This window comes from Pelophylax lessonae (genome assembly GCF_965119305.1).
Source record: "Pelophylax lessonae genome assembly, chromosome: 4".
Taxonomy (NCBI): Eukaryota; Metazoa; Chordata; class Amphibia; order Anura; family Ranidae; genus Pelophylax; species Pelophylax lessonae.
Window position 1 is genome coordinate 504587825 of NC_138771.1, and position 24737 is coordinate 504612561.

The following is a 24737-nucleotide window of genomic DNA, read 5'->3' on the forward strand; positions in this document are numbered from 1 at the left end:
TTAATCAAAAACCTTTGGGGATCAGTTAAATTGGGGGATAGTCTGTGTTGGTACGTGTGAGAGAGATCCACCTTTCCAAGTTGTTGGGGTTCATCTCATACTTCTGAAGGTTTGAGGGTGCTGCCTGTTCCATACTCCCCCTACTCCTCATCTAGCCTTTTAGGGGTACAAACAATAGTAATTGGGGCCCAGTGTGGTTGTGTACGTGTGATATACATACACTTTTTTTGGATCATATTTTCTATTCCGCTATTTAATCAAAAACCTTTGGGGATCAGTTAAATTGGGGGATAGTCTGTGTTGGTACGTGTGAGAGAGATCCACCTTTCCAAGTTGTTGGGGTTCATCTCATACTTCTGAAGGTTTGAGGGTGCTGCCTGTTCCATACCCCCCCTACTCCTCATCTAGCCTTTTAGGGGTACAAACAATAGTAATTGGGGCCCAGTGTGGTTGTGTACGTGTGATATACATACACTTTTTTTGGATCATATTTTCTATTCCGCTATTTAATCAAAAACCTTTGGGGATCAGTTAAATTGGGGGATAGTCTGTGTTGGTACGTGTGAGAGAGATCCACCTTTCCAAGTTGTTGGGGTTCATCTCATACTTCTGAAGGTTTGAGGGTGCTGCCTGTTCCATACTCCCCCTACTCCTCATCTAGCCTTTTAGGGGTACAAACAATAGTAATTGGGGCCCAGTGTGGTTGTGTACGTGTGATATACATACACTTTTTTTGGATCATATTTTCTATTCCGCTATTTAATCAAAAACCTTTGGGGATCAGTTAAATTGGGGGATAGTCTGTGTTGGTACGTGTGAGAGAGATCCACCTTTCCAAGTTGTTGGGGTTCATCTCATACTTCTGAAGGTTTGAGGGTGCTGCCTGTTCCATACCCCCCCTACTCCTCATCTAGCCTTTTAGGGGTACAAACAATAGTAATTGGGGCCTAGTGTGGTTGTGTACGTGTGATATACATACACTTTTTTTGGATCATATTTTCTATTCCGCTATTTAATCAAAAACCTTTGGGGATCAGTTAAATTGGGGGATAGTCTGTGTTGGTACGTGTGAGAGAGATCCACCTTTCCAAGTTGTTGGGGTTCATCTCATACTTCTGAAGGTTTGAGGGTGCTGCCTGTTCCATACTCCCCCTACTCCTCATCTAGCCTTTTAGGGGTACAAACAATAGTAATTGGGGCCCAGTGTGGTTGTGTACGTGTGATATACATACACTTTTTTTGGATCATATTTTCTATTCCGCTATTTAATCAAAAACCTTTGGGGATCAGTTAAATTGGGGGATAGTCTGTGTTGGTACGTGTGAGAGAGATCCACCTTTCCAAGTTGTTGGGGTTCATCTCATACTTCTGAAGGTTTGAGGGTGCTGCCTGTTCCATACTCCCCCTACTCCTCATCTAGCCTTTTAGGGGTACAAACAATAGTAATTGGGGCCTAGTGTGGTTGTGTACGTGTGATATACATACACTTTTTTTGGATCATATTTTCTATTCCGCTATTTAATCAAAAACCTTTGGGGATCAGTTAAATTGGGGGATAGTCTGTGTTGGTACGTGTGAGAGAGATCCACCTTTCCAAGTTGTTGGGGTTCATCTCATACTTCTGAAGGTTTGAGGGTGCTGCCTGTTCCATACTCCCCCTACTCCTAGCCTTTTAGGGGTACAAACAATAGTAATTGGGGCCTAGTGTGGTTGTGTACGTGTGATATACATACACTTTTTTTGGATCATATTTTCTATTCCGCTATTTAATCAAAAACCTTTGGGGATCAGTTAAATTGGGGGATAGTCTGTGTTGGTACGTGTGAGAGAGATCCACCTTTCCAAGTTGTTGGGGTTCATCTCATACTTCTGAAGGTTTGAGGGTGCTGCCTGTTCCATACCCCCCCTACTCCTCATCTAGCCTTTTAGGGGTACAAACAATAGTAATTGGGGCCTAGTGTGGTTGTGTACGTGTGATATACATACACTTTTTTTGGATCATATTTTCTATTCCGCTATTTAATCAAAAACCTTTGGGGATCAGTTAAATTGGGGGATAGTCTGTGTTGGTACGTGTGAGAGAGATCCACCTTTCCAAGTTGTTGGGGTTCATCTCATACTTCTGAAGGTTTGAGGGTGCTGCCTGTTCCATACTCCCCCTACTCCTCATCTAGCCTTTTAGGGGTACAAACAATAGTAATTGGGGCCCAGTGTGGTTGTGTACGTGTGATATACATACACTTTTTTTGGATCATATTTTCTATTCCGCTATTTAATCAAAAACCTTTGGGGATCAGTTAAATTGGGGGATAGTCTGTGTTGGTACGTGTGAGAGAGATCCACCTTTCCAAGTTGTTGGGGTTCATCTCATACTTCTGAAGGTTTGAGGGTGCTGCCTGTTCCATACTCCCCCTACTCCTCATCTAGCCTTTTAGGGGTACAAACAATAGTAATTGGGGCCCAGTGTGGTTGTGTACGTGTGATATACATACACTTTTTTTGGATCATATTTTCTATTCCGCTATTTAATCAAAAACCTTTGGGGATCAGTTAAATTGGGGGATAGTCTGTGTTGGTACGTGTGAGAGAGATCCACCTTTCCAAGTTGTTGGGGTTCATCTCATACTTCTGAAGGTTTGAGGGTGCTGCCTGTTCCATACCCCCCCTACTCCTCATCTAGCCTTTTAGGGGTACAAACAATAGTAATTGGGGCCTAGTGTGGTTGTGTACGTGTGATATACATACACTTTTTTTGGATCATATTTTCTATTCCGCTATTTAATCAAAAACCTTTGGGGATCAGTTAAATTGGGGGATAGTCTGTGTTGGTACGTGTGAGAGAGATCCACCTTTCCAAGTTGTTGGGGTTCATCTCATACTTCTGAAGGTTTGAGGGTGCTGCCTGTTCCATACCCCCCCTACTCCTCATCTTGCCTTTTAGGGGTACAAACAATAGTAATTGGGGCCTAGTGTGGTTGTGTACGTGTGATATACATACACTTTTTTTGGATCATATTTTCTATTCCGCTATTTAATCAAAAACCTTTGGGGATCAGTTAAATTGGGGGATAGTCTGTGTTGGTACGTGTGAGAGAGATCCACCTTTCCAAGTTTTTGGGGTTCATCTCATACTTCTGAAGATTTGAGGGTGCTGCCTGTTCCATACTCCTCCTCCTACTGCTCAACCATCCTTTTAGGGGTACAAACAATAGTAGTTGGGGCCTAGTGTGGTGGTGTACGTGCGAGATACATACACTTTCTTTTTGATCATATTTTCTATTCCGCTATTCAATTAAAACCTTTGGGGATCAATTCAATTGCGAGATAGTCTGTGTCGGTACGTGTGAGATCCACCTTTCCAAGTTGTTGGGGTTCATCTCATACTTCTGAAGATTTGAGGGTGCTGCCTGTTCCATACTCCTGCTCCTACTGCTCAACCATCCTTTTAGGGGTACAAACAATAGTAATTGGGGCCTAGTGTGGTTGTGTACGTGCGAGATACATACACTTTTTTTGATCATATTTCCTATTCCGCTATTCAATAAAAACCTTTGAGGATCAATTGAATTGCGGGATAGTCTGTGTCGGTACGTGTGAGATCCACCTTTTCAAGTTTTTGGGGTTCATCTCATACTTCTGAAGATTTGAGGGTGCTGCCTGTTCCATACTCCTCCTCCTACTCCTCATCCATCCTTTTAGGGGTACAAACAATAGTAATTGGGACCTAGTGTGGTTGTGTACGTGCGAGATACATACACTTTTTTTGATCATATTTCCTATTCCGCTATTCAATAAAAACCTTTGAGGATCAATTGAATTGCGGGATAGTCTGTGTTGGTACGTGTGAGATCCACCTTTCCAAGTTTTTGGGGTTCATCTCATACTTCTGAAGATTTGAGGGTGCTGTCTGTTCCATACTCCTCCTACTCCTCATCCATCCTTTTAGGGGTAGAAACAATAGTAATTGGGGCCTAGTGTGGTTTTGTACGTGCGAGATACATACACTTTTTTGGATCATATTTCCTATTCCGCTATTCAATAAAAACCTTTCTAGGGCAAGATCTTAAATTACAGAAATATGAGGAGACCGTCAAATAAGGGCCGTGGCCTGGGTCGTGGTGCTGCTGGTAGAGCTCCTGTTGCAAGGAGAGGACGTGGTCGATCTGTGCCAGCTACACGCACAAGTGAAACACCTTCCTCAAGTGTGAGTAGGCGACAGAACCTGCATCAGTATTTGGTAGGGCATCAAACGCCCCTAGAAGTGATGAGGCCAGAACAAGTTGAGGCGATAGTAGATTGGTTTGCTGCTGACAGTGCCTCCAGTTCCTTCACATTGTCTCCCACCCAGTCTACTGCAGAAAGGTCAGAGTTGGCACCTGCAGCCAATGTCCAACCGTCTTTCACCTCACCCCCTTGCAAATCAGGCCAGCAGTCTGAGCCCCAAGCCATACAGCAGTCTCTTATTCTTTTTGAGGACTCTGTCAGCAGGGTTTCCCAGGGCCATCCACCTAGCCCTGCCCCAGAATTGGAAGAGATTGAGTGCAGCGATGCCCAACCACTTATTTCTCAAGATGAGTACATGCAAGGATCATCGCAGCACGTCTCCGATGATGACGAAACGCAGGTGCCAACTGCTGCGGCGTTCAGCATTGTGGAGACCGACAAGGAGGGCAGGGGTGAAGACTGGGTGGAAGATGATGTGGAGGACGATGAGGTCCTCGACCCCACATGGAATGAACGTCATGCAGGTGACCTGAGTAGTTTGGAGGAAGAGGCGGTGGTCGCACAGAGCCACCAGCACAGCAGAAGAGGGAGCAGGGTGCAGAAGCGGAGCGGCCGTGCCCTAGACACTACGCCCGCTACTGCCCAACGCAGCAAGGGAACGAGCGCACCAAAGTCAGCTCAAAGGAGTTCTCTAGCGTGGAAGTTCTTTAGAAAATGTGCTGATGACAGGACACGAGTGGTTTGCACCCTGTGCAATCAGAGCTTGAAGCGAGGCATAAACCTTCTCAACCTGAGCACAACCTGCATGATCAGGCATCTAAGTGCAAAGCACGAGCTGCAGTGGAGTACACACCTTCAAAACCAAGAAACGTCTCTGGCTCATCCTGCTTCCTCTTCTGCTGCAGTCTCGGCCGCTCCAGCCACATCTGTAGTGATACCGGCACCTGCCACCCCGCAAACAGACGATCTGTCAGCAACACCACCACCTGGGTCACCAACAACCATCTCCACAATGTCCCGTGGAAGCGTTCAGCTTTCCATCTCCCAAACACTTGAGAGGAAGAGGAAGTACCCCCCTACCCACCCGCGATCCCTGGCCCTGAATGCCAGCATTTCAAAATTATTGGCCTTTGAAATGCTGTCATTCCGTCTGGTGGAGACGCACAGTTTTAAAAACCTTATGTCGGTGGCTGTCCCACAGTACGTCGTGCCCAGCCGCCACTACTTTTCCAGGCAAGCCATCCCTTCCCTGCACAACCAAGTGGGGGAAAATATCAGGTGTGCACTGCGCAACGCCATCTGTGCCAAGGTCCACCTAACTACGGATACGTGGACCAGTAAGCACGGTCAGGGGCGTTATATCTCCCTAACGGCACACTGGGTAAATGCAGTGGCGGATGGGCCTGAGGCGGATAGCAATTTGGCGCATGTCCTTCCACCACCGAGGATTGCAGGGCGCTTCAGTTTGCCTCCTGTTCCTAACTCCTCCTACTCCGCTTCCTCATCCTCTACCGCCTCCTCATCCGGACAGCGTAACACCTTCACCACCAACTTCAGCACGGCCAGGGGTAAACGACAGCAGGCAGTTTTACAACTTGCCTGTTTGGGGGACAAACCACACACCGCGCAGGAGTTGTGGAGGAGCATGGAACAGCAGACAAATGAGTGGTTGCTGCCAGCGAGCCTCAAGCCCGGCCTGGTGGTGTGCGATAACGGGCGAAATCTCATAGCAGCTCTGGGCCTAGCCGGTTTGACGCACATCCCTTGCCTGGCGCATGTGCTGAATTTGGTGGTGCAGAGGTTCCTTAAAAACTACCCCGATATGTCAGAGCTGCTGCAGAAAGTGCGGGCCGTTTGTGCGCACTTTCGGCGTTCTCACCCTGCTGCTGCTCGCCTGGCAGCGCTGCAGCGTAACTTCGGCCTTCCCGCTCACCGCCTCATATGTGACGTGCCCACAAGGTGGAACTCCACCTTGCACATGCTGGAAAGACTGTGCGAGCAGCAGCAGGCCATAGTGGAGTTTCAGCTGCAGCACGCACGCGTGAGTCGCTCTGCGGAACAGCACCACTTCACCACCAATAACTGGGCCTCCATGCGAGACCTGTGTGCCTTGTTGCGCTGTTTTGAGTACTCCACCAACATGGCCAGTGGCAATGACGCCGTTCTCAGCTTAACTATCCCACTTCTATGCCTCCTTGAAAAAACAATTCGGGCGATGATGGAAGAGGATGTGGCACAGGATGAGGAGGAGGAGGAGGATGAAGAGGTAACATTTCCAAGGCTTTCAGGGCAGTCATTCGCAAGGGGCTCCGAGGGTGGGTTCCTGCACACGCAAACGCCAGGGACGCAATTGTCCAGCAGGGGCACAGTTCTGGAGGATGAGGAGGATGAGGAGGAGGAGGAGCTGGAGGAGGAGATGGAACCATGTTCACAGCAGGGTGGCACCCAGGCCAGCTCATGGCCATCACTGGTGCGTGGCTGGGGGGATACAGAGGACACGGACGATACACCTCCCACAGAGGACAGCCTTTCGTTGCCTCTGGGCAGCCTGGCACACATGAGCGATTACATGCTGCAGTGTCTCCACAACGACCGCCGAGTTGCCCACATTCTAACTTGTGCTGATTACTGGGTGGCCACGCTGCTGGATCCCCGTTACAAGGACAACGTACCGTCCTTAATTCACTCACTGGAGCGCGATCGCAAGATGCGCGAGTACAAGCGCACGCTGGTAGACGCCATGCTGCTGGCATTCCCATCTGACAGCGGGGCCACAGTGGAAGCACAAGGCAGAGGAGGAGGAGGAGGAGGTCGCCAACGCAACCAGGGCACCGCCAGCACCTCAGAAGGCAGGGTTAGCATGGCCGAAATGTGGAAAAGCTTTGTCAGCACGCCACAACAAACAGCAGCACCAGCAGCTCAGATGGAACGTCTTAGCAGGAGGCAGCATTTTACCAACATGGTGGAGCAGTATGTGTGCACACGCCTACATGTAGTGAATGACGGGTCTGCCCCCTTCAACTTCTGGGTCTCCAAATTGGGCACATGGCCTGAGCTTGCCCTTTACGCCTTGGAGGTGCTGGCGTGCCCTGCAGCCAGTGTATTATCTGAACGGGTATTTAGCACGGCTGGGGGCGTTATAACAGACAAGCGCAGCCGCCTGTCCAGAGACAATGTGGACAAGCTCACGTTCATTAAAATGAACCAGGCATGGATCCCACGGGACTTTTCCGTACCTTATGCAGAATAGCAATGGATACCGACCTTACCCACCCATTGTTCCATTTTTGCTCTTTCTCACTCTTTTGGGGTGTACCCTCATTTAAAATTTTTGAAAAGAAGCAGTGTTGGCTACCTCGTCCTCCTCCTCAGGGCCAGATTAATGTAGGGGCTATTGGAGCTGCAGCTCCAGGCCCCTACCTTTTATATAGGCCCCGGGTTGGCCATATTCACTGTTACCGCTCTTCTGTCACTTGTAAACACAGAAGTCTGGCTTCTATGCTCGCTTCCCCAGGCAGCACCCTCAGAACCTCCCCACACAGCGTGAAGGCCGGACAAGGAGGGACAGTTGGCGATGCATGGATGTGTTTATGGGCTTCAGAGACAGCATCCCATGTTGAATTAGGCATGCATGGCTGCACCCTTCCTCCTCTGGGTGCATGGCAAGGCACGGCCCTTAAGGCCCTTCAAAATCCTCAGCACCAAGCCCATGATGCTGTTAATCCGGCCCTGGTCCTCCTCCACCGCCGCTTCCACCTACACCGCCCATAGGTGTGCGCAGCCTATTGCATTAAGGTGTGCACCCCAAAGTTGAAATACACATGCATGTGTTTGCCAGCAGGGAGAGTAATGTATCGGGGCCATGTACCTGTAGGCAAGGAGAAATAGAGCAGAGCAGGTCCCAGGGAGATCTTTCCCATCTCCTCACTGGCAATGCTATGTGCCCTAGGTGATTAGGGTGTGCCCAGGCACACCCAGCACACCCTGTGCGCACGCCTATGTCACCGCCACATCCACCACCACCTCAACCTCCCTCCTACTCCATATGGGCCTCGTCCTTCAGAGATGAAGAAGAACATTGTTTTATTTTTCTGGTTTTTTTTGTTGTTTTAAGTTATTTCCCTATCCACATTTGTTTGCAGAGCACTTGCCATGCTCTTAATTACGTTTTGCTGCCATTTGCAGCACTCTAGCCCTTTCCTTTGGTGTTTTAGAGCCATTTTAGTGCCTTAAAGTTCGGGTCCCCATTGACTTCAATGGGGTTCGGTGTCCGGGAAAAGTTCGGTAAAAGTCCGGGACACGGACCCGGACTTTTTTTTAAAGTTCGGCCGAACCCGTCGAACACGGACATCTAGGTGTCCGCTCAACCCTACTCACTATCACATATCTCCAAATTCGCGGTGTGGTCTTGCAGGTTAGCCACTTTTAAAATGATGATATTGCCTCAATTGTTTTATATATTTAGAACATTGCCAATTTTAGCACCAGAATCCTTCTTAAAATCTCTACAAGCCGTAGTTAATAAATTCTTCTGGCAAAACAAGAAAGCACGTTGTGCGTTTCACAAACGTATTAAACACAAGAAGGCTGGAGGTTTGGGAGATGTGGTCCTAAAGGACCACTACTTAGCTACTGTACTAGCACAACTGAGATATTGTTTCATCAATATCCCCCTCTTTTATGGACTGAAATTGAATCAGAGTTTAGTCTTGGCAAAAACTTGCATAATTTTCTCTTGGCCCAACGTGTTGAACTCCGATCACATCCTAAACTTCCTCCCACTATGTTAGCTGCCATTAAGGCTTGGCACGAAATCACCTTCAAAACACAGACTTACCAACTTTCACGCATTCTCATTCCTTAAGAGATATGTTGGGTGGCTATACCTGGTGTGTCTTTGGCAGAATGGTTCACCAGGGGAATCCGATGGTTGGAAGATCTACAGTATTTGATAATGATAAAAATAAGACCTTTGCAATGCTTCAATCTGAGTATCACCTACCCCAATTAGTATACTATTCAGTCATATCTGCAAATAACATCCCTCCTCTGCCATAACCCAGTGAGATTTTACCAGATCCCCAAAAACATAGCCAATTATCTATTTAGCCCTAAACCAACTAAAGGGGGCATTTCATGTATCTATGGAACTTTACAGGATAAAAATACTTTCATTAAATCCGAACCGATTCTTGCCTGGGAAAAAGACCTAGAACAAGAATTCAGCATTTATCAGTGGGAACAAGCTATCTCCTCCATTTATAAATCTACTAGGAGTGCCAACCTTTGGAAGGTTATGCATAAGATCACCCTACGCTGGTATTTAACACCTTGTATATTATCTAGATTCTAACCTCATACGCCCAGTCTCTGTTGGAGGGAGTGTGGACAGGTTAGCATACTGTTTCACACCCTATGGGCATGTAAAAAAATTGGCTAATTTCTGGCTTTCCGTTTTTAAAACGGTATTAGAAATTGCTACTCTACATGTTCCATTATCTCTCCGCCTAGCCTTGTTGAACCTAGGGATAGACACTTTTCCCTATCACCTTAAAATTGTGGTAACTAATATCTTCTTAGCCGCAAGGCTGGTATTAATGAGACATTGGAAATCACAACTATCCCCCTCTGTATCTGAAGTGATGCCAGCATTGCAATCTCACTTTACTTTTGAATCTCTATTGCATTGTCACATGGAACTCATGATAAAATAAAAGACACCTGGCAAAACGTGGCAAAATGGTACGAGTAAGACAAATGACCCCCTTGTTACAAGTACTACATGCTATGACACATGTCAAATCTATCTGTAACACCTAATGTCTCACCTCCCAAAGTTTATCAATGGATGACCATGTTGACTTTCCAATTTATATGATTCATTTGTTTAATTTTCATTTATTTTTCTTTCTTTATCTCTTTTTCTTTTGTAATGTGGTTCATTGTTCCTCTATGGTACCCATGTAACATTATATCAATCCATAAATTGTCCAGATGGTTTGTAACCATATATTTTCTGTGTATTTATATATATGTATGTACTCTCTTTTATAACTTCAATAAAAACTACCGTATTTTCCGGCGTATAAGACGACTGGGCGTATAAGACGACCCCCCTAATTTTCAAGTTAAAACATAGGTTTTGGGCTATACTCGCCGTATAAGACTACCCCCCCCCCCCTTCCGAAGCAAGGCAACACCATTGAAAAACGTCAGATTTCTCATAGATCTCCAAGGTACCCCAAGTACTGTAATACATGTAATCTCTCATAATATCTCCAAGGTACCCTAAGTATAAGTATTACCAGTAGATGTTTACCATGCTGGCTGTGTGGGAATCATGCACCGGTATACCGTATGTACCGTAGCTCAGGCTACATATAGGATTCCCACACAGCCAGCGTCTTGAGAGATTACATCTACCGGTAATACTTATACTTAGGTTACCTTGGAGATATTATACTCGGCGTATAAGACGACCCCCCATTTTTGGGAGATTTTTTTGAGGTTCAAAAGTAGTCTTAAATGCCAGAAAATACGGTAATTGAAATAAAAGTTTTAATTTCCTTCTTTCCCCAAAAGGCACCTTAAAAGGTGTTAGAGGTGTCATCATAATCTTCAGCATCTGACACTTTTGGGAGTATCAGATGTCTGCTTCTCTTACTGCGTGCTGTGATTCTCCCTGAGAGCTAAATTATTGGTGTACCCTGACTGTATCTCTGAAACAGCCATCAGGAAAACTATAGTGGGGGATGCAGGTGTCCAACAGGCCCAGAAGAATAGATGGTATGTAGGAATTCCCATACTAAATGAGAAAAATATAGCGCTTGCTGATGTATGCAGGAAACTGAGGGAGTTAATGTAAAATCGAATATTTCTAAAACCATAAAATGGGCTGAGCCCCTAAAACATAAATATATAGATATTAGATAATAAATAATTAATGTGCCACAAATCAAGTCCAAAAATTCACTGTGATAATAAAGTGCAGAGTGATAAAAAATAGTTCATAGGTGACTCATTAGTGAATACTCCAAAAAAGCCAAATAAAGGAAGAAAAAGTGCTGGTGCTTAGTGCTGGTTCCTCCAATGGGACAAAATGTTCGATCATGCAGATAATGGGGATAAGGTGTAAACTCACCAGATAAGGTGGGTCTCTACTACCTTACGGCAAAGAGACCATTAGAGCTTTGGTGACCCTCCGGGTCTGGACAGTGGCAACTGCTGGGCTCCTCTCCCACTCAGCCGGGGTGCCCCAAATGGGGTGTGCGGGTTCCGTGCGGTTCCTCCGGAAATGTTTATAGGGAAAAAGAGGAAGGCTCCAGATAGTGCAGTACCATTAATTCACGTTTATTGTATAAAATCGTTGACAAAAAACTGGTATAAGATAAAAAAACGCTGTGCAATCCCTGTAATGGATGTCTGTAGCGTGGAGAGCGGCTTGCGTTCCAGGCTAGCTTCCGGGTTTGACGGCGTGCGTTCCACCTCAGTGCTGCTCTCAAGCCGCTCTCCATTCATCCGGAGCATACTAGGCTGAACCACCTAGCTCCTAAAAGGTTCAGAGTCCGTGTGACACCCGTGGCTGGCTTTATTTCTGGATTCTAGAGAACTGAGGCCTACCCGCGACTCAGTCCCCGCCGAATCCCCGGCCTCGAGTAGGCCGCTGCCGACGATCGCGATCGCCGCCTCAATCCTGGGCCATCCATCCATCCGGAGCACGCTGGGCTGACCCATCTAGCCCCTGGGGAGTACGAAGTCCGTGAGGCACCCGGGACTACCTATATTTCTGCCTTTGGAAAACTGAGGCCTACCCGCATCTCGGCTCCCGCTGAATCCCCGGCCTCGAGTAGGCCGCCGCCGATCGCGATCGCCACCAGGGTAAGCCATCTGACCCTCGGCCATCCTGAAAACACACACCGGGGCACCCACAGGCCGTAAAAGTATTGGGGCCACGATCAGTGTCCTCTATATACAGCTGCGGAACTCACATCTCCAGCGCGGGCCTAGTGCGGCCGGCCGCCATATTGTTTAGGCCGCAACTACTATACATCTGTGTGGGACCCCCCTCAGAGGCTATAGAGCATTGGCATCCCCCTCTCAACCCCTTTGAGCAGTCTGCTTCTTCACTGCCACCCTACTGACTGCATCCACAGGAGAGCTTTGTTGAGAGGTACTGGTTAAAACAGCCCCAGGCACAGAGAAGACAAAACCCTGCTAACCTCTTACTTGCTCCACTTTATCCACCATTAATATCCTTCTTCTCACAGTTTATACACCATGCTTCGTTCTGGCTGCAGCACATCAGCTAACCGGGTACTTTCTGACCTGAAAACAGACTTTACTGGCAACGCTCAATCACTTTCCCGCACCCAGGCCACAGACCCCGGGCTAGGCCTCTCTACTAGCCAGGCTTGCACTCAGATGCCATCTACATCAACAAGTCAGCCAGGGACCCCACTACCGAGCCTACAAGACCTCCAAAACGTGGCAGCAGACATAAAACTTACTCTGGGAGCCGCCATCACAGAGCTCACAGCCGAACTCCGTTCAGTCACCTCTAGACTGTCTGAGACTGAAAAAGCCACAGCTACACAAGGCTCCGCTATCAGACAGCTTCAGAGAACCTCAGACTCACATACTGTACATCTGATAGAAGTAAACCGCCAAATTGAGGATCTTGACAACAGGGGGAGAAGGCATAATGTCCGAGTGAGGGGACTACCAGAGCCTGTCGAACCGCAAGATCTGGAAAGTGCTTTGACGGCCATCTTTAATGATTTATTAGAGCGCCCCGCTGACACTCCGATCGACTTTGAGAGGGTCCACAGAGCCCTTCGTCCCAGGGGAGGTGAGTCTGATCCACCGAGGGATGTAATCTCCTGCTTAGTAAGCTTTCCACTGAAGGAAGCCATCCTGCGCAAAGCCAGAGCCAGAGACCAAATCCTATTTAATGGCGCGGAAATCAAACTGTTCCAGGACTTATCCGCCATTACATTACAGAACCGCTGCGCTTTGCACCCACTGTTGGAAATCCTCCGAACCCGGAGCATAACATACAGGTGGCGTTTCCCCTTCTGCCTCTGTGCTTCGTTTAGAGGAAGAAACGCTTCCCTAAGAGTTCCAGATGACCTACCAGCTTTCTGCTCCGCATTTGACATCCCTGAGATGGACCTACCTGAATGGTATAGCGAATTCTATGCGCCTGACCCTTGGGTCCAAATAGCTACATCAGGCACCCCGAAATCGCAGCGACAAAGCCGAAAGAATAAGCGTTCCCGATATCGCTCAAACAATACGTCTTCTAGATCGCCTAGGTCCAGAGAAGCCCATGGAGAAACTCCAAGACGATCTCCTGCTTCCCGGAAGGAAGGCCAGGAGACCTAACCCTACACTTATTACTGATTGAGGCCGCTCTGTGTGGGAAGACCGGACTTTGATCCTTTTACAGTTGATGAAAGAAGTGTTCATGTTAACTCCTGTACAGCCGAAGACATCCTTATGCAATATCTAATGGGAACGGCCCTTATCCAAAAAGAAAAAGACGTTCTTTATGCGGAACTTTCAAAGATGAGACACTAAGAACTGGCCCTCTCATCATTTCCAGCCCCTGTCTTAACCAGGAGGGTCCCTGACTCTCCTCATCCTCATACTCATCCCGTTTGTAAATTTTTACTCTGTAGCAACTATTCATTCTGAACCGCTGCACTTTCCTGTTTTTTTTTTGCATATATATTTTAGAGGGAGGGGAGGGATACAGTGACGAGGGGGGTTGAGAGTGGGATCTCTTTTCTTGCTAGAGTCCAGGATAGAATATATCTTGACTATTGTGATTTAGGTCTGCTGGCGATTACCCTGTCCCAGTAAAACTAGACTTTGACCCCAGTGAGATCTTTTACCCCCTTATCCCTAGATACTTCTCTTGACCTGACCTTAAAAATCATAAATCAACTGCTCATGAGACCCCTGCTGACCCCTAGTGATGCCCCTCCTCCCACCTGTCCCTTTGTGCCTGTTACTATCGTCCCATACGCACCTTGACCTGAGATCTAGGTCAGCCTCCTCGGAACCCTTTGTACTTTTATGAACGAGCCTGACATCCCAATAGCCCATGTAGACTAGCTTGGTGATTGGGACCAAGAGGGTAGGTGAGGTCTCTTCTCTATTTCATCCTAGGGAAAGGTTTGCAAGGGTCAGGGGTTTTTCTTTAAACTTACAATATATCACAGGCTGTCTTACAAGTACTTTAGATAGATTATACATTCAAGAACACACCCACAAGAATGACCGAGTCAAGGTCGGTAATTGGATCATTTAGAAAACCTATTCCCATAGAGAACGGCTTAACAAATGCTTCAAAATGTTTTGTTACTTACATTGGTTTCTGTTTTCCATTTCGCATGCCGCAGGAATCCTGCCTCTACAGTTCTTGTTCTGGGATCCTGCGGTCCGGATATGGTGAGTTTTAGCCAGTTTGTTGTTCTCAAAACTGTTTTAATTGACTACATTTGCCCTCCCCCCCAAGAGTGCACGGATTTCTGATTGGTCTTAGACCGTTTGTCACACTAACCTCCCACCACAACGGTAGCTTTTGGCTACCGCTGACCCGAAATTACATATTGTAGTACTTTCTCCCCGCATAGATACTAGGCGGATCAACCGATACCAGCCTTCTTGCGGAGATCTGTTTTCTTCTCTTTCTAACCCCCTTCCATTCTTTTTCTTCGCCTTACCCCTTCTGGTCACATCCGAGTGCTTGCTGTGACAGGCACCTAGTCCACTTAGCCCAACCCCTACACTTTAAACCACCCCCTCCCCACCCCCCTTCTCATTTTCTAAATCCTACCTTCCCTTTCTCTTCTCCCTCTTCCCTTCTTCCCACAATGCCGGGCCTTGCTCCAGTCTCTCGGGGGTCGCCCCTTAAATTTCTCTCAATCAATGCTCAAGGACTAAAGATCCCTGAGAAAAGGTAGCGAATTCTAGCAGAAGCACATAGAATGCGCGCTCAGGTGCTCTTACTGCAAGAGACTCATTTTAAAGAAGGTGAAATTCCCAAACGAATGAATAAAAGATTTCCAGTCTCTTACCATGCTCCCACGGAGGGTTCCAAGACAAGAGGGGTTTCTCTTCTCTTCTCTCGACAGGTTGACTTCCAACTAATTGACCTCAAACGAGACCCAGGTGGTAGATTCCTTTTCGTCAAGGGTCGCATAAACTCCCGCCCGATTACTATCGCTAATATTTATGCCCCTAATTGTAAACAAGTACCGTTTTTTCGCTTAATATGCCAGGACCTACTTGACTTTGCATCGGGCATGTTGATCCTTGGAGGGGACTTTAATGTCCCTCTTAACCCTATTTTGGACTCCTCCACAGGATCATCTGCGCTTCCATTTCAAGCCCTACGCCAAATTGCAAAACAACTCCAAAAATTAAAACTCCACGATACATGGAGACTAATACACTCAGACGTTAAAGACTATACTTTCTATTCAGCACCACACAGTAAATTTTCAAGAATTTACTATTTTTTTATCTCCCAAACTGATATACCTCTGCTACACTCGTCTTCGATCGAACCTAGAGTCCTCTCAGACCACAATCCAATAACAATGACTATTCAGTTCCCAGATGAAGATAATAGACGCAAGTCTTGGCGATTAAATCCATCCCTCCTTAGAGACCAAGCAAATGTTGACAACCTTCAAGAGGTCTTAGCCTCTTTTTTCAGAGAAAACAACACCCCTGACTCCACTCCAATAGGGCAGTGGGAAGCCCATAAGTGTGTGCTCAGGGGGGAACTTCTCTCCCTAGCATCCAAATAAAAAAAGGCCAGACAGGCTGTACTCAAGGGTTTGTTCAAGAAGTTGAGCACACTCGAAAGAACACACAAACGCTCCGCAGCTAATGAAGCTCTAACTGAACTCACCAAGGTGAGACAGGAAATAAGAGACATTCTTGAAATCCAGAGCCACCGTAGACTGGCTTTGGGCAAAAGAATTTTCTTTGAACGAGGAAACAAATGTGGTCGTTTATTGGCCAAAGTAGTACAGGCACAAAAAAAAACAGCAAATGTCCACTTCATAAGAGACAACGCGGGCACGAAACACTGTTCAAATGAGGCTATAGCCAAGCAATTTGAATCTTTCTACAATTCACTTTATAATTTACGTTCATTATCTCAACAACCCACATCAATCCACCAGCGTCAGGAAACCATCGGGTCCTTCTTAAACACTTATGGCTCTCCACCTCTCTCGCCCTCCATCATCTCCTCAATGGAAATACCGCTATCTGCAGAGGAATATGACAGGGCGGTCAAGGAGATGAAGCCAGGAAAGTGCCCTGGTCCTGATGGTTTCTCCCTGCAATACTTTTGCACGTTCGCGGAGACTCTCAGGCCTCACTTCTTGCGTGCGTTCCGCACTTTGGCAGACACACCCCACCAATCCCCCTTTTTATTAGAGGCTCACATAACAGTGATCCCTAAGGATGGCAAGGATCCAGCTCAGGTAAGCAACTATCGTCCTATTTCACTTCTGAATGTGGACGTTAAGATCTATGCCAAGATCCTTGCCAACCGACTCCTCCCCCACCTTTCCTCTATAGTTTCCCTAGATCAAGTCGGCTTTGTTCCTGGTCGTGAGGCCAGGGACAATACCACGAGGGCGCTAAATATTCATCACTGGCTTACCACCCAAGGTGTCCCTGGCTTCTTTCTTTCGTTGGACGCCGAAAAGGCGTTTGACAGAGTGGCCTGGGACTATCTTATATCGACCCTTGAATCTTTGGGCTTAGGGCCTGGAATGGTGTCCAATATTCGGGCCTTGTACACCAGTCAAAGGGCCAGGGTCAGGGTCAATGGCCACCTGTCGGACGCCTTCAGGCTCTCCAATGGTACCAGACAGCGATGCCCTCTTTCTCCGATCCTTTTTATCCTATCACTGGAACCCTTCCTCAACATGATCCGCAAAAACTCTGATATTAGGGGTATTCAAATCAAGGGATGTACTCATAAAATAGCAGCATTCGCAGATGACATGCTGCTTTTCCTGTCTCAACCACACCTGTCCCTCCCAATTTTACTTAAAGACCTGGAATTTTTTTAATCCATATCACACTTGCAAATTAATTACGCTAAATCCATGGCCCTTAACGTCTCTCTTCCACAGACGGAAGTTGATCGATGTGAGATGAACTTCCCGTTCAAATGGGCCCCTGAATCCATTCCCTACCTGGGGATACTTATCCCCCGCAATCTCAATGACCTCTATAAACTAAATTACCAGCCTCTCCTAAACTCCGTCAACACCACCCTACGTTCTTGCAGTTCCCTCCAGGTGTCGTGGTTTGGCCGTGCTTCTCTCCTAAAAATGTCCATCCTACCCAAATTTCTTTACCTCTTTCAAACCATTCCGATCCATTTACCAAGCTCCTTCTTTACATCCTTCAAATCATCCTCCCAAAAATTTGTCTGGAATGATAAAAGACCACGGATTAGGTACATACAGCTTACGGCTCCTAAAGAAAGTGGGGGTCTGGGGCTCCCCGACCTTCACACCTATTACAAGGCCTGCATTCTAAGTAGATTGGTAGATTGGAACATACACTCATCTCTTAAGACAGTTGTTGGTCTGGAAAATGCATTCTCCGAAATACCGCTAAACCTGCTCTTCTGCCTTCCATTTTCCGCAACTAAAGAAGACCTTAGGGATCATCCCCTGATATGTCCTCCACTAAAGCTTCACTGCGCGTGGCGCAAAGCTAAAAAGATTAACCTAGCATTTGGTCCCTTGACCCCGATTCGCTGGAACCCGGCCTTTGAGCCGGGAATGGCTAACTCATTCCTTAAGGATATCTGGCCATTTGAAAATGTGCTGGCCAAACACTTCTTCAACAAAGGCTCCCCCTTATCTTGGGAGGCCCTGAACCAAATCCTTCACCCCCACTCAATACCATTGTGGGCTTTCTTTCAGATTCCTTAGCTTCCTTAGCGATAGTCGGGCCGCTTCCAACTGGGTGAGACCATTAACTGGTATTGAGGCCCTCTGTGAAGGAGGGAGACTCCAGAGGCATGTGATCTCTGCCCTGTACCTTCTTGTTCTATCCCCTCCCCCTCTTTTATCCTCCTCTTTTGTAGCGGCCTGGTCAAGAGATCTGGACCTTTCCCTTACTGAGGAGGAGTGGTCTTCCATTTGCCGCAATATTCAATGTTCTTCTGTGAGCGTAGCAATCCAGGAGAACGGGTATAAGGTACTCTCCAGATGGTACCAAACACCGAATCGATTACATAAATTCTTCCCGAATGTTACGAATATGTGCTGGAGGTGCGATAAAGAGCCGGGGACAATGCTCCATATTTGGTGGTCATGCCCGTTACTCCAGCCCTACTGGAGGAGAGTGCACGATCTGATCAAGGAAATAACCTCGAGAGTAATGGATTTCTCGCCAGCACAATACCTATTGCATTGGACCCCTTCTCAGCGGGGGAGTTATAGAAAATCACTGGCTATGCACATGGCGACTGCTGCCAAACTGTGCGTCCCATGTCACTGGAGATCATCCACAATCCCCTCCATCAAAGAATGGTGTAATCGTCTGAATCACATTGAACAAATGGAGGAATTGATCAGCATTGCCCATGATAGATACTCTGAATTTGCTGCAACTTAGCAGGAATGGACAGGATTCAAACAAACGGCGACTTATGCTGCAATCACGACCCCTACTTAGAATCTGTTTTTCAAGTACATTCTTTGAAAGTAATTTCTGTGATCAGACGCCCCCCCCCCCCGAGAGACTGGAAGTTTATGTTACCAGACATCCTTCCCTTTTCCGTGCCCCTCCCTCCTCTCTTCCCCCCCTCTCCACTCTATTCATCCTTCTGTTTCTCTTTCCCTCCCTTCCCAGCCCCTCTTTCCCTTCTCCCTGAGTAGCGAGCATTCGTTTCTTAGCATCCCTCCGAGCCATACTGGATCCATAACATCCTTATACAGATTACTGCCAGTCCACACATTCTAGAGCTCCATAATAAAGATGTCTCAATACATTGGCTCCTTAAGAAGTTCCCCGCAGACACACAACAACCTGGCTAAACCTCATTGATACTACCTATTTGCTTATGACCTATATGTTTCAATAATAGCTACATGCTCTTATGGTACCAGTATTCCAACTGTATAGAATGTTACTAACCAGTAATGGTATTAGTGTCCAGGCTAGTTTATTTTGAGCTGAGCTTCCGACATTTTCTCAGGAAACCACTGTTTCACGGTCTTTAGTATGGCTCAAGCCGCACTGATGTCTTCCCTTCTTTTTTCTTTCTTTTCTTTTTTTTTGTCCTCTATACCCTTGAAGCCTTTATGTTTGCTTGATATAAAAAGATAAAAAAAAAAAAATAGAGAAATATGTTTCCTAGCATTGATATTGTGTGACTTTCTGTACCCTGTATACTTTGTTTTTCAATAAAAACTTTTTATGGAAAAAAAAAAAAAAAACACTGTAAAGAACAGGGGGAGTCAAACATTGTACCATCTAGAAAAACAGGCCAGAAGACCTTCTGCTACAACAAAGTCCAAAGAACATCGTAGGAATAGGAGGGAAGCCAGAGATATGTCCGGCTTTGATCTAAGTATTCACAGAGTGAAAAGTCTGGGCGTTAGGGAATCCAGGAGCTCATTTTAAGGTGAGTTGATTCCGTGAGCTTATTGGGAACCTCTTTGTAGGTTTTTTAGAAGGTGTCCCTGCAACTTCAGGTGCCTCTGCAATGGGAAATCCATTGCCTCTGACTCTGGACGTAATTAACACTGGGTTTAATAGAGGTTAAGTATTATACATTCATTTTGAGATGAGTAATACCAATACCACTTTTTAGCTAATGGCCATGTTTCTTTAAAAAAAATTTATTCATGCATTGAATACAGTGGTATTTATAGACTATGTGAGGACTGCTAATGATATTATGACACTTACTGTACACAGATATTTTCCTCTAATGAGAACATAGGATGTTTGGATCAGATTAAAAAAAAAACATTTGGGCTTACAGTCTTTAGGCTGTTGTATTTTTAGCCCCGGAGTCGAGAATTTGACCCTTGTATGTAAATTCCGCCCATGGATCGTGCCCTAATAAGTTGTTATTCATTTCCGATGAGAAGATGGTGGAAAGGGACAAAACATAATTAGAAAGACTCAGGTGGTGACCCCCAGAGGAACAGGCAGCAATGTTCTCCTCCTAAATGAAAGAGATAAAGATGGGAAGTAAGGATGAGTAACTGGCTTACCAATATAATGCATGACTGCTGAGGTTTAATGTCTCGCTCATTATAAAACAACAAGTCCCCAAGGCTAAACAGTAACGTTGCACGCATCCAAAGGCGAACGCAGAGGAAGCCGCCGCAGACGAGCTTTACAAACCAATCACCATGTTCTAAAAATAGCAAATTAATCTGTGGTTGTTCACAAAAATTGGAAATTATTAGCAATCTGATTTCTGCTACCTCAAACTTACAAGTGTTACACGTAGAAAAATTGTTGTTTCTGCAAAGCTAAAAATGCAAACTGCAGTAGCTCACACCAAGCAGTCAAAAATAATCTTTTGCCCTTGTCCCTATAATAAACACTTTTCAGTCATTGTCCTTTTTCCTGATTTATTATTTAAGCCCCTCTACAGTGCCTTGCGAAAGTATTCGGCCCCCTTGAACTTTGCGACCTTTTGCCACATTTCAGGCTTCAAACATAAAGATATAAAACTGTAATTTTTTGTGAAGAATCAACAACATGTGGGACACAATCAGGAAGAGGAACGAAATTTATTGGATATTTCAAACTTTTTTAACAAATAAAAAACTGAAAATTTGGGCGTGCAAAATTATTCAGCCCCCTTATGTTAATACTTTGTAGCGCCACCTTTTGCTGCAAATACAGCTGTAAGTCACTTGGGGTATGTCTCTATCAGTTTTGCGCATCGAGAGACTGAAATTTTTGCCCATTCCTCCTTGCAAAACAGCTCGAGCACAGTGAGGTTGGATGGAGAGCGTTTGTGAACAGCAGTTTTCAGTTCTTTCCACAGATTCTCGGTTGGATTCAGGTCTGGACTTTGACTTGGCCATTCTAACACCTGGATGTGTTTATTTGTGAACCATTCCATTGTAGATTTTGCTTTATGTTTTGGATTATTGTCTTGTTGGAAGACAAATCTCTGTCCCAGTCTCAGGTCTTTTGCAGACTCCATCAGGTTTTCTTCCAGAATGGTCCTGTATTTGGCTCCATCCGTCTTCCCATCAATTTTAACCATCTTCCCTGTCCCTGCTGAAGAAAAGCAGGCCTAAACCATGATGCTGCCACCATCATGTTTGACAGTGGGGATGGTGTGTACAGGGTGATGAGCTGTGTTGCTTTTACGCCAAACATAACGTTTTGCATTGTTGCCAAAAAGTTCGATTTTGGTTTTATCTGACCAGAGCACCTTCTTCCACATGTTTGGTGTGTCTCCCAGGTGGCTTGTGGCAAACTTTAAATGACACTTTTCATGGATATCTTCCATAAAGGCCAGATTTGTGCAGTATACGACTGATTGTTGTCCTATAGACAGAGTCTCCCACCTCAGCTGTAGATCCACCTGTGTGTAATCAAGTCGTAAGTAACGCCAACACTTTCCATTCTGAGTTTTACTGACCCATATGCAGTATTGCTAGGTAAGTTCACGTTTTTGCTTTACAATTTTTTTGGGTATATTTGTGTGATTTAGAATCCATAAACTACTGTGGCCAAAAAGTACTATGACACCCCTAGTGTGCATAAATGTATACGCTGTAGCTGATTAAAAATATTGAGAATATTTATAATGGATGCAATACATAATATCGAATCTAAATCCTAACTACAACAATGGTATGCACATTTCCAGTACTATTTACATTTTCTAGGCCATACCCTCTGCAGTCCCAAAGTTCAATAGGCCATAAAGAAAGGAAAAAAAACTGTAAACAAGTTCAGCAAACTGGTGAAGAGGCAGAGGGTTCCCTCTGCATAGTCCAACATAAATTACTGTAACTTGCTTGATTTGAGCTCAAATATCTTGAAAGAGGTTGCCCCTAGTTTGGACACCCTTTGGGGGTGAAACAGCAAAACAGCAGGAGGAACAAGAACCTGTGTGATGGTCTATCAATAAAACTCTGATACTTCTGTCCTTCATTCTTAATGACAGAATTATCTCAGAATATGAATCTCCCCAAACTATAGCTGTCCCTGACAATCAAAAACTTTTGCCAGAAAGCAGGGGGGGTTCTGATTCCTACAAAGTTTGGGAACACAGAGATATTCCCACAATTCCTCATTGCATCATTCTTGACCCTTTTTCTCAATCTCGTACACTAACTGGCTGGGAACATAAGGGTTTTTGTACCCATACCCCACCTTTAAACTATTTGCTGTAGCCTGGAGAATCTGGAGAGGTCATCTACATTCGTTCTACCTGGCAGCACATAAGGATTCTCAGACTTTTTAATTAACTCTCTATGCACCTCATCCTAAGCAATGGCTCGAGCAAAAGTGCAGGGAGAGGACATGTCCACTCAACGCTCTCAGTACTCCTTACTTAGTTGCAAGTGCTTGGTACATTGCAGCAATTGTGTCTGCTATTTCAGGGTCAGGTGCGAAGGTGTGTGTTGCTTCGTGTTTCTCCACTCTACCCCCCCATGACCACTCTGATTGAGACCCCTTCTGATGTGTTTCACTCAGTGATGTCCTCAGTACTCTGCTCTGTGCAGATCTCGGGTGGCTCTGGGTAAGTCTCTGTGTCAATATCTTTCCCAGTTGGTTCACCTTCCTTAGCAATCACATCTGACTCCTCAGCAACACAGGACCCAGGGATTGCAGTAGCCACAGCTTCTGCAGCACAAGTAGACATGGGCAGCTCCAGCTCTCTCCCAACTGACTCCTGTCTGCGGCCACAGGCACAGCACAACTGCAGCATATACTGTAAGGAAATCCCAGACAAACCTGCACATGTAGCACTACCCCCAAATGGGCCGCTGGTAATAGCTGGTTTTTCCCTAAAAGTACAGAGGCCGCCCATCCCCATAAGCACCAGTCTATTCACAGTGTCTCCAATAATACAGTCTAGGGGATGTATTTTTTAGATTTATTGCTGGTAGAAACGTTAACAGGAGAGGGGCTTGGGCAATGAAATACTCAAAATGACTCAGTACTTGATAATTAGAGGACAGTCTTATCCTTGAGCAATAGTGGATGTTGAACAGTTTAAGACTTCACAGCTGAAGACAATGGGGCAAATTATTTTAGGCATTTAGTTACCTTGTGCCAATACATAACTACTGGCACCCAGTGAGATGGCCAGAACACTACACAGTCACAGAGATTAGTTTAGGGTCTTAAAAACAAGTCCCCAGGACAGCTTCAACCTTCAAGCTTCCTCCAGAGATGGTCCAGTAAGTAAGACAGTCCCGTTCCAGACCAGATCTCATGTGGTGAGGCTCTGAAATCAGCTTTTAGCAAAGACCATCCAAGCCCTCAGCTCTGACACCGCTAATGCATCAAGAACACCTCTACAGTCCATGGGCTTCCTGAGGGCAGCAGCCCCTCCAGCTATGAAACCCCCCTGGGGAGAAAGAACCCCGCCAGTGCTTCAGACTATTTATCACTATTTCAGCCCCCTTTTGGGCATTCCTCAACAGGGAATATCTGGAATGTGATAAATATTTAGGTTGGCCATTCTGAATCTCCCATCCTAAGCTCTGGAAGCTTCTTCTGGAAACAGGGGGAAGCAATCAAACTCCAAGCATGTGAAACCCTGAACAGACCAGGCCAAAAAAATCACTACAGCCGTGATTACATAAGGAGCCAACTGTTTTACTGTCTAGATGCTTAAAGGGACCCAAAATCCAAGGAGCATCTTCTACCTTTCTAGGGGCATAAATTACAGATCGAATTTCCTGACTACCCATATTTCTTAAGACCCTGAAAGGCCAGGACAATAAAAACACTGTCAAAATGACCAAACTAATAAATGTTTTCTCACACACAGTATGGGTACACCTCAAAACACATTCTGCTACTCCTCCCAAGTTTGGCAATAATGGGGCCAAAAATCCAAGAAACACCTTAAGGGTCAATGTACACTGGCTTAGAAAAAGCCAGTGCTCTTGGCAGGGAAAAAATGCTTATTTTGAGCATTTTTTTACTAGTGTTTAGGAGTATTTAACAGTGTTTAGGAGCGTTTAGCGTTTTTTTCTGCCAGAAAGCCGCTCTCAAAAACACAAAACAGAAGGTTTTTTTTTCTACTTCTAAATGCTGAGCTTAAAATATTCCTCTAAATGACCTAATGTGCATGAACACATAGGATAACATCAGTTGCTTCTACAGACAAAGCACTAAACTTCTCTAGGAGCAGCTTTTTTTTTTTTTAAGTCAGTGTGCATGGACCCCAAAGTTTTCAAGGGGCATAGATTAGGCATCATGATAGCCTATCACATTTCTCAAAGGCCTCAAAGTTG